The sequence below is a fragment of the Armigeres subalbatus genome, chromosome 3 (assembly GCF_024139115.2).
Source record: "Armigeres subalbatus isolate Guangzhou_Male chromosome 3, GZ_Asu_2, whole genome shotgun sequence".
Lineage (NCBI taxonomy): Eukaryota > Metazoa > Arthropoda > Insecta > Diptera > Culicidae > Armigeres > Armigeres subalbatus.
The window spans coordinates 257566551-257574967 of record NC_085141.1 but is presented as its reverse complement, the minus strand read 5'-3'; the positions used below and the strand labels follow the sequence as shown (position 1 = coordinate 257574967).

Genomic DNA, 8417 nt, shown 5'->3' with positions numbered 1-8417 from the left:
GCCATGAACGCGGATACCTGATTCATTCAGCTTTTGCGTCCTCTGAAAGTGTCCCGTAAACAAAACTAATACGCCCTCCACTGTGCAGTTTGTCCACAAGAACAGACAGAACTTGTCGTTCTCGAAAACGAACGTTAAAATCATCTAACGGAAAAATCACGACGGAAACTCCGGTACGCAAAATCTCTGATTGTAAGGTGAGACCGTTATTTGTAATAATTTAATTATATATTTAATACCCTCATGGGGGTGACAATGGGCCTGGGGGTGAGAATGGGTCATCGCTCTTACCGACAGCCTGGAGGTCGGATAACAAAATCGTTCAAAAAGGTCTCTTATATTTTAGTTTTCTCTCCCTCAGATATATTCAATCTGTTCTACAAGCATTCTTAGTAGTTGAAACAGTAACCCATTCTTACCCCCATTTGACCCATTGTCACCCCTAACGACTATACATATGATTTTAAAACACTTTTATGTATAATAACCTCATGATCAAAAAGTGCAAACTCGAGTCAATTGGTCCGGTTTTTTTTTAATCGAATGGGTCTGAAAAAATCAGGTTGTTTTGGAATCTAATAAGCATAGATAACACAGAATATTAGATGAGTCAAACTTGGTCAAACGTTATGCAGATAGATATTGTCATGCCTCGTTTGTAAGAAGTGATATCATATGATAAAGAGTAACTTGATGCCAATACGTATACATATACATAATAATATAATAATAATATTCATACACTTCGAGTTTGCATTTTTTAAACATAAAACATAGGACTATTGTGCACAGAAGGGCAGTTATGGCATATAAGCTATGACGAGCTATGACCTACTATAAGGGATGTTCTTTATGGTTCGTTTGCTTCTAATGTTAAGAAACTATAGCTTTGTAATCAGTATGTTTATAACTAAAACCGTAGTGTTCAGTATGTTGATTAGGTACTAAAAATGTTTTTTTCTTATCTATTGCAGTCGAATTACTTGGGAGAATCCGAAACAGCTGATAGTGGAGCTTGATGCGGAATTGAGAACGCTCCTGTTGCACTCCCCTGGATATCAGCATCTCCGCCGTTTGTATTTGTACTACAAACTGCTCCTACGAGAGTGTAGAACATTCATCATACAGCATCATACATAGGAAGAGCAGCATCATACATGCTGTCATCCGTGTCAGGGGGCCTCTGTTAATACGGAATCGTTCCTGCTTGGCCATCTCAACTGGCATGCAACGACAGAACTGAAGAACATTGTACGCCACAAGTGCATAAAATACTAAACCATCTGGAATTTTTAGAAACCCAAACTGACCCATCACATAAGCACAGTAAAATCAGTCAAATCGACTAGACTGACTGGGCCTGTCCTGCTAAACTGCGATTTGTGTGACTTAATAGATGACATGTTTAACTAGGTCCACAAACTGCTGGGTTTTGCTCTCCGTTCCGGTGAGATGTGTGCGGTAACCGCTTCTCAAAGGAATAATTGTTGAAGGCTTCAACTCGAAACAGCACATAATATAATATAAACCAGTGCTGAAGGAGGAGACGTACGCCTGCAAGGAATGCGATCGTTCGTAAGTATGTTAGAAACGTAGAAAGGAATAATGTAGGGTAAAGAAGCATTTTTGTAGTACCTCCTATTCCCGTCCCAAACGTTTTATGCTCGGCCGAGTTTCAACTAAATTGTTTGATTTTTGATACATCACCGAGCAGTAAACGTTGGGGACAGTAAAGAGGGTATTGTCAAATGGCCCGACCATTTGTAACAGACAACTATTTGCTGTCTCTAACGATCAAAAGTTTTCAATGTAAATCAATATTTATTTGCTCAAATTTAATTCAAGTTCTTTTGACGTGTTTCAGCTTCGGTACGTGCCATTACTAAAATGTTCGAGAAACCCATACACGGTCTAAGTGCCAGCTGGAGTATTCACACTGGAGATCCACTGATACCAGTACATCCAGGAGGGGATGGCGGCGCTGAATTGCCAGTGTAAGTCCTGGTGGATAATGACGCAGTCATTCGAAGCGGTGCAGATCCAAACCGTTTACGTGAAAAATTTGCGACATCATCACAAAACGACTACTCCGATCCCGATGTGCACGGACGAGCGCACACAATGTAGTTGACATCACTAAACTTACGTAATTCACAAAGGTACTATCAGCAATCGTATATTGAAATGCGTAAGGCAAAAGTTAACTTGTTTTACTTATATATTGCAGTCAAGTTACTTCCGGAACTACTGTAGACCATAGTGTCCAAGACAGCTCTTGTGAACGACAGCGAGAATTCAAAGACAGCATCGAGCTGTAAGCAATTATTCAATACGACAGCTCGTCACAGTTGCTTTCGATGTCAAGGGAATCGGGCAATGAATTTGTTCTAGATTACCACGAAGTCACTCTTGCCAACATCAGTTTGGAATATTTATTGGTGACTGGATGTCATTTTATATGTTACACGAGCGACCGTAACGAAGTATGACGATTTACCTAATAACCGTAATGACGGTACCCGATTTCATGTTCCTGTTCGGGTATTCACATTCCCGCGCGTAGGGTTACAAGATTATTAGCCCACTACTCCATTATAGTCAACTGTAGGAAAGCGTTGCTTCGATGTGGGTATTCCTCAATTATATCACTACTCATTAAAATAATATTTAACAGATCATTAAACTTGGTAGGTACGACAAGATATTTGAATTTGTGACCGCTGAAAATTCTCCGGATATCCTCGGCAACTTTTTGAATTGTGCGTTATACTATCGCGTACTGGAACAGATAGTAAGCTACGTAGGAAGGAGAAAGCTTTTTAGATCCCTGAAAATAAATTATGTGGTCCGAATAAAGACTTAAATAATTACAAAACGTTTCCATAATTTTTCCATTTCTTAGTTCAAATTTTAATTTTGATTTGAATAGAACAAAACTATTTACATACCTTTTTAACAAGTATTTCATAAAGCAGGCTTATGAAATTTCATAAGCTAAATCAATGGAAATTTTAAAGCAACACGAAGACAAACATATGTTTACATTATGGGCATAATTCATTCAGGTTCATCCAGTTGCATAAGGCAACCTTATGATTTTCAATCAATATTCTTTTGGCCAAATTTCATAAGGCAAGTTAATGAACTTCTTAATGTTTTTTCGGGCAGTGATACTCAGATTTACCTGGACCATTTTACTGTATTCGGATTTTCTTTGAAATAATCAACCAAGAGGCGGAAAAAGTATACAATTGTTAACGAAGATGTTTTACAAATCAAATTCAGTAAAAAAACACACAAATCTGATAGAAGGCGACGATGATCGTAATCCCTTTTGTCGGCGAAGTGACCGCTTGGAGGCTCAGGTCATATTTTGCAAATTTTCCCGTACAATATAAAATATTTGGACGAGAATAGCTTCCGAACCCAGCCACCCTCAGCATGGTCTTGCTTTGTAGCTGCGAATCTTACCGCACGGCTAAGGAGAGCCCTTAATTATTACGAATAGAGTAGAGTGGGGCAAGAGTGCGCGTGGGGTAAGAGTACGTTTTTGATTTTTTGAAGTAATAAAAAAAGATAAACTAGCAGCACTGCATCAGTTTGACAGGTATTCTGGCCAACTATTATCATGTGTAATTGTAAACGATTTGAATAAACAACAAGGGAGATATGGAGTTAGATAACTTTTTGGTCATTTTGCTAAAACTAATTGGATATCCGCAACTAGTATTTCATTACCATATATACGTTCAATCAGGTGAACATTATACCATTTCGATAACCTATTGTATAGAGTACTTTATGGTACAGAACACCAATCCGGTTGGTTTTCCAAGAAGTCAAAACCATTACTTGAATAATTTTTGGGACTGTGGGGTAAAAGTACGCAGGAACCGGTGGGGCAAGAGTACGCATATGAATCTTCAAGTTATGATGTCAAACCCGTATCTCCGGCCGAAATAAGACTTCTTCCAAAGCGTAAAGATCCACAACTAAGAAAAAAGGGACAGAATTCGAAATTATCACAAGTTTTTAGGATAAGTTGAAGTAATTCGGTGTTAGAAAGGACTTAGCGAACAAAGCACTGAAGCGAAATAATGAAATTGTATTAGGACTTGTTGTACACCTAAACATAGTACGAAAACACAATTTCATCTAAATGATGATTTCATTTAATCAAAAGAAAAATTCATAAATTACGCAACGTTTAGCTGGGAGGGGTTGTGAGATGTGTGACGATCAATATAATTTTTAGAGGATTCATACAAATAGTGTAAGATAGGGGGGGAGAGGTGATGAAATAGCAAAATTTTACGTTACGTGATTGATAGACTTTCTTTAAGGAAAATGCCTTTGAATACGCCACGCGAAACCTGATATATATTTTTACCTCTGTAGTTTTTTGTATATATAAAAAACAATGGTTTTTCGTATGAAAGTGCACATTTTTAGGACCCCCTCCCCCTTTAAGAGTTACGTAATCTTTAAATATTCCCTAATATATGCTCAATAAACATCAATTAAATGTTATTAACTTATTTGTGTCAATATATACTTAAAGCACATGATTGGATAAATGCGTACTCTTACCCCACCCGATGCGCACTTTTACCCCACCGGTGGGGTAAGAGTGCGTTTTTCACTTGTCTTGCAATAAGGGTTCTACTAAAACGAATCTCGATAATTTCAATATTTTTTCCACTGGGTAACATAAAGGAAGAGTATATGAATCATCGACACTGATTTGATATGCAGAAGCTTGCTTCATAAGGGCCACATGATCGATTGAAAACTAAGTGCGTACTCTTGCCCCACTCTACTCTACATATCTTAGGATCACTTAAAAACGAATTTTTAATAGGATATCCGGAAATCCACATAATACATCAATCGACACAGCTCGATAAATTAATTGATTGGTTTGTTGCCTAATTGATTGCTAATTTGCTTGATTGCTTTATTAGTTGGTTGGTTGCTTGATTGATCGTAGCTTGCTTGAATGGTACAATGGTGAGTTCCTTGATTGGTTGCTTGATTTGTTAGTTGGTTAATTGGTTGGCTGCTTGAATAATTGGTTGCTTAATTGGTGGGTTATTTGGTTGGTCGGCTTGTTAGTTGATTAGTTGTTTTGTTGGTAGCTTGAATGGGTGATTGGTTAGTTGGTTGGTTGATTGATTGATTTGTTAGTTGATGAAATGATTATTTGCTTGATAAGTTAGTTGGTTGATTGATAGCTTGTTTGATTCGTTAGTTGCTTGATTGGTTAATGGTTGCTTGATTGATTGGAAGTGGTCTTGAATGATTGTTTGCTTGATTGGTTAGTTGTTTGATTGGTTGGTTGCCTAATTGGTTGGTTAGTTGCTTGATAGGTTAATTGGTTGCTTGATTTATTTTTTAATTGATTGGTAGCTTGCTTGAATGGTTGAATGATTGTTTTGTTGTTTGCTTGAATGGTTTTCATGTTAGTTGCTTGAAAAAATGATTGGGTTACTTGATTGATTAGTAGGTTGATTGATTAGTTTGGTGTTTCATTGTTTGGTTGACAGGCTGGTGGATTGGTAGGTTGTTTGAATGGTTGGATAGTTAATTGGTAGCTTGCTTAAATGGTTGATTTATTGGTTGCTTGATTTTTTGGTCTGCTGGTTAGTTGATTATTTGTTTTTTGGTTGCTTGATTGGTTGATTAGTTGGTTGGTTGATTGATTGATTAGTTGACTTGTTAGTTGGTTAAATGTTTAATTGCTTGATTGGTTGGAAGTTGATTGGTAGCTTGCTTGAATGGTTGGTTGGTTGATTGGTAGATTGGTTAATGGTTGCATGATTAATTGGAAGTGGGTTAGAATGATTGTTTGTTTGATTGGTTAGTTGGTTACTTGATTCGTTTGTTGTTTGGTTGATTTGCTGGTTAATTAGTTGCTTGATTGGATAATTGGTTACTTTATTGATTGGTTGCTTGATTGGTAACTTGCTTGAATGGTTGGTTGCTTGATTGGTTTATTGGTTGGTTAGTTCACTGGTATCTTGCTTAAATGATTAATTGCTTGATTGGTTTCCCTTGTCATAAGACGAGTTTGTACAATCCCATTGAATTCCACCACTTAATTGTATCTTGACAGATACGTATTTCAACCTCAACAGTAAAACCGTCTTCAGTGTCTCGTCTCGACTCGTCGTCGAGTCGAGTCAAGTACGAGACACTGAAGACGGCCTTACTGTTGAGGTCGAAATACGTATCTGTCAAGATACAATTAAGTGGTGGATTTCAATGGGATTGTACAAATTCGTCTTATGACAAGTAAAGACATTCCACTAAAAAGCTCAAAATAATTTTCTTAACAAATTGATTGGTTTGTTACTTGATTGATTTGTTGCTTGCTTAGTTGGGGCTTGATTGATTGGAAGTGGGCTTGAATGATTGGTTGCTCGATTGTTTAGTTGGTAACTTGATTCTTTACTTATAAAGTTGATTGGTGATTTGGTTGCTCGATTGATTGGTTGCTTGATTTGTTCTTCTTCTTCTTATTGGCATTACATTCCCACACTGGGGCAGAGCTGCCTCGCAGCTTAGTGTTCATTAAGCACATCCACAGTTATTAACTGTGAGGTTTCTAAGCCAGGTTACCATTTTTACATTCGTATATAATGAGGCTAAGATGATAATACTTTTATGCCCAGGGAAATCGAGACAATTCCCAATCCGAAAATTTCCTAGACTGGCACCGGTAATTGAACCCAGCCACCCTCAGCATGGTCTTGCTTTGTAGCCGCGCCTCCTACCGCACGGCTAAGGATGGCCCCTGCTTGATTTGTTAGTTGGCTGAATGGTTGGTTGCTTGATTGGTAGTTGCTTGGTAGGTTGGTTGTCTAATTGGTTTATTGTTTGGTTAGTTCTTTGGTAGCTTGCTTAAATGATTGATTGCTTGATTGGTTGGTTGATTGGTTTATTGCTTGATTGATTGGATGGTTGCTTAATTGATGGGTTGGTTGATTGATTAGTTGCTTGATTGGTTAATTGGTTGCTTGAGTGATTGAAAGTGGGCTTGAATGGTTGGTTGCTCGATTAGTTAGTTGCTTATTTGGTTCCTTGTTTAGTTGATTAGTAGTTTTATTGATTGCTTGAATGGTGAATTGATTGGTTGATTAGTTGGTTGGTTCATTGATTGCTTGGTTGATTGGTAGCTAGCTCACTAATAACTGTAGAAGTGCTTAATGAACACTAAGCTGCGAGGCGGCTCTGTCCCAGTGTGGGGTGTAATGCCAATAAGAAGAAGAAGGTATTGGTTACCAAAGTTTCATGGTTTGCTAAGAACGGAATTTCAGTTCAATGTCTGGAAGCAGTTACGGTTTTACCTAGTCATTCGATAATAAATAGAAACCGGAAGCAGCTGTTGATCGTCGCAAACCTAAAAATATGGTGGCATACTCCGACGGCCTTGTGTTGGAACCAATAAAGGGGTTCAGGAATACAACATTTGCTTTACTACGACTACCGATGCAGAAGATTATGAGAACGCCGGCGCTCAGATCCTCCAAAGAAGCAAAATGGGAATATTGTCTCGCCAAATTCGGAAACTCGTCGAGAGCAGAAAATTAGTGAAACAGCTAATGAAAACAATATTCGCCAGATGCGCTCAATTTTTCATTTTTCATTGATTATATTTACGGAGATTCATTTGCATGACTTGGTGACTCGCATTGCTGCCCACACTACCGTAATATGTAATAAATTACCGTAATGATTACGAATACATACCTATTTTAAGATCACTTCAAAACGAACTTTTGTTGAGAGGCACGAAGATCCATATTGTTACACATCAATCGACTCAGCTAAGTTGCTGGATTGATTGATTGGTATTGTAGCTTGCTTGAATGGTTGAATGATTGATTGCTTGAGTGGTTGACTGTTTTTTTCACTGGTTGATTGATTAGTTGTGGTTATTAAGTTGATTGGTTGATTAGTTGGTCGGCTGGTAAGTTGATAAGTTGTTTTGTTGATTGCTTGGTTAATTAGTTGTTTGGTTGCTTGATTGGTTGATTAGTTGGTTGGTTGCTTGATTGCTTGGTAGATTGATAGCTTGTTTGACTGGTTGGTTACTTGATTGGTTGGTTGATTATTTGGTTGGCTGCTGCTTGATTTGTTAGTTGGTAGTATGGTATGGTTGATTGGTTGGTTGCTTGACAGGCTGATTGATTGGTTAGTCGGCTGGTTAGTTGATTATTTGTTTTGTTGGTTGCTTGGTTGATTAGTTAACAAGTTGATTGGTACCTTGCTTAAATGGTTGGTTACTTGATTTGTTGGTTAGTTGGTTGCAGCTTGATTTGTTAGTTGGAAGAATGGTTGATTGGTTGGTTGCCAATCCAACCAACCAATCAGGTTATTTGATTGATTGGTTGCATGACTGGCTTGACTGGTTG

At 37.8% G+C, this 8417-nt stretch overlaps 1 long non-coding RNA gene across 2 annotated transcripts; it reads left to right on the top strand.

The window, feature by feature from the left end:
* Positions 1-86: 86 nt before the first annotated feature.
* On the top strand, positions 87-2828 carry LOC134219176 (uncharacterized). 2 transcript variants are annotated; one of them, XR_009981505.1, is made up of 5 exons: positions 87-197; positions 975-1575; positions 1865-2159; positions 2228-2625; positions 2692-2828. It is a non-coding gene; the product is annotated as an uncharacterized LOC134219176 (long non-coding RNA). The 2 variants fall into 2 exon arrangements; XR_009981504.1 differs by having other exon boundaries at positions 2228-2824.
* Positions 2829-8417: the final 5589 nt, after the last annotated feature.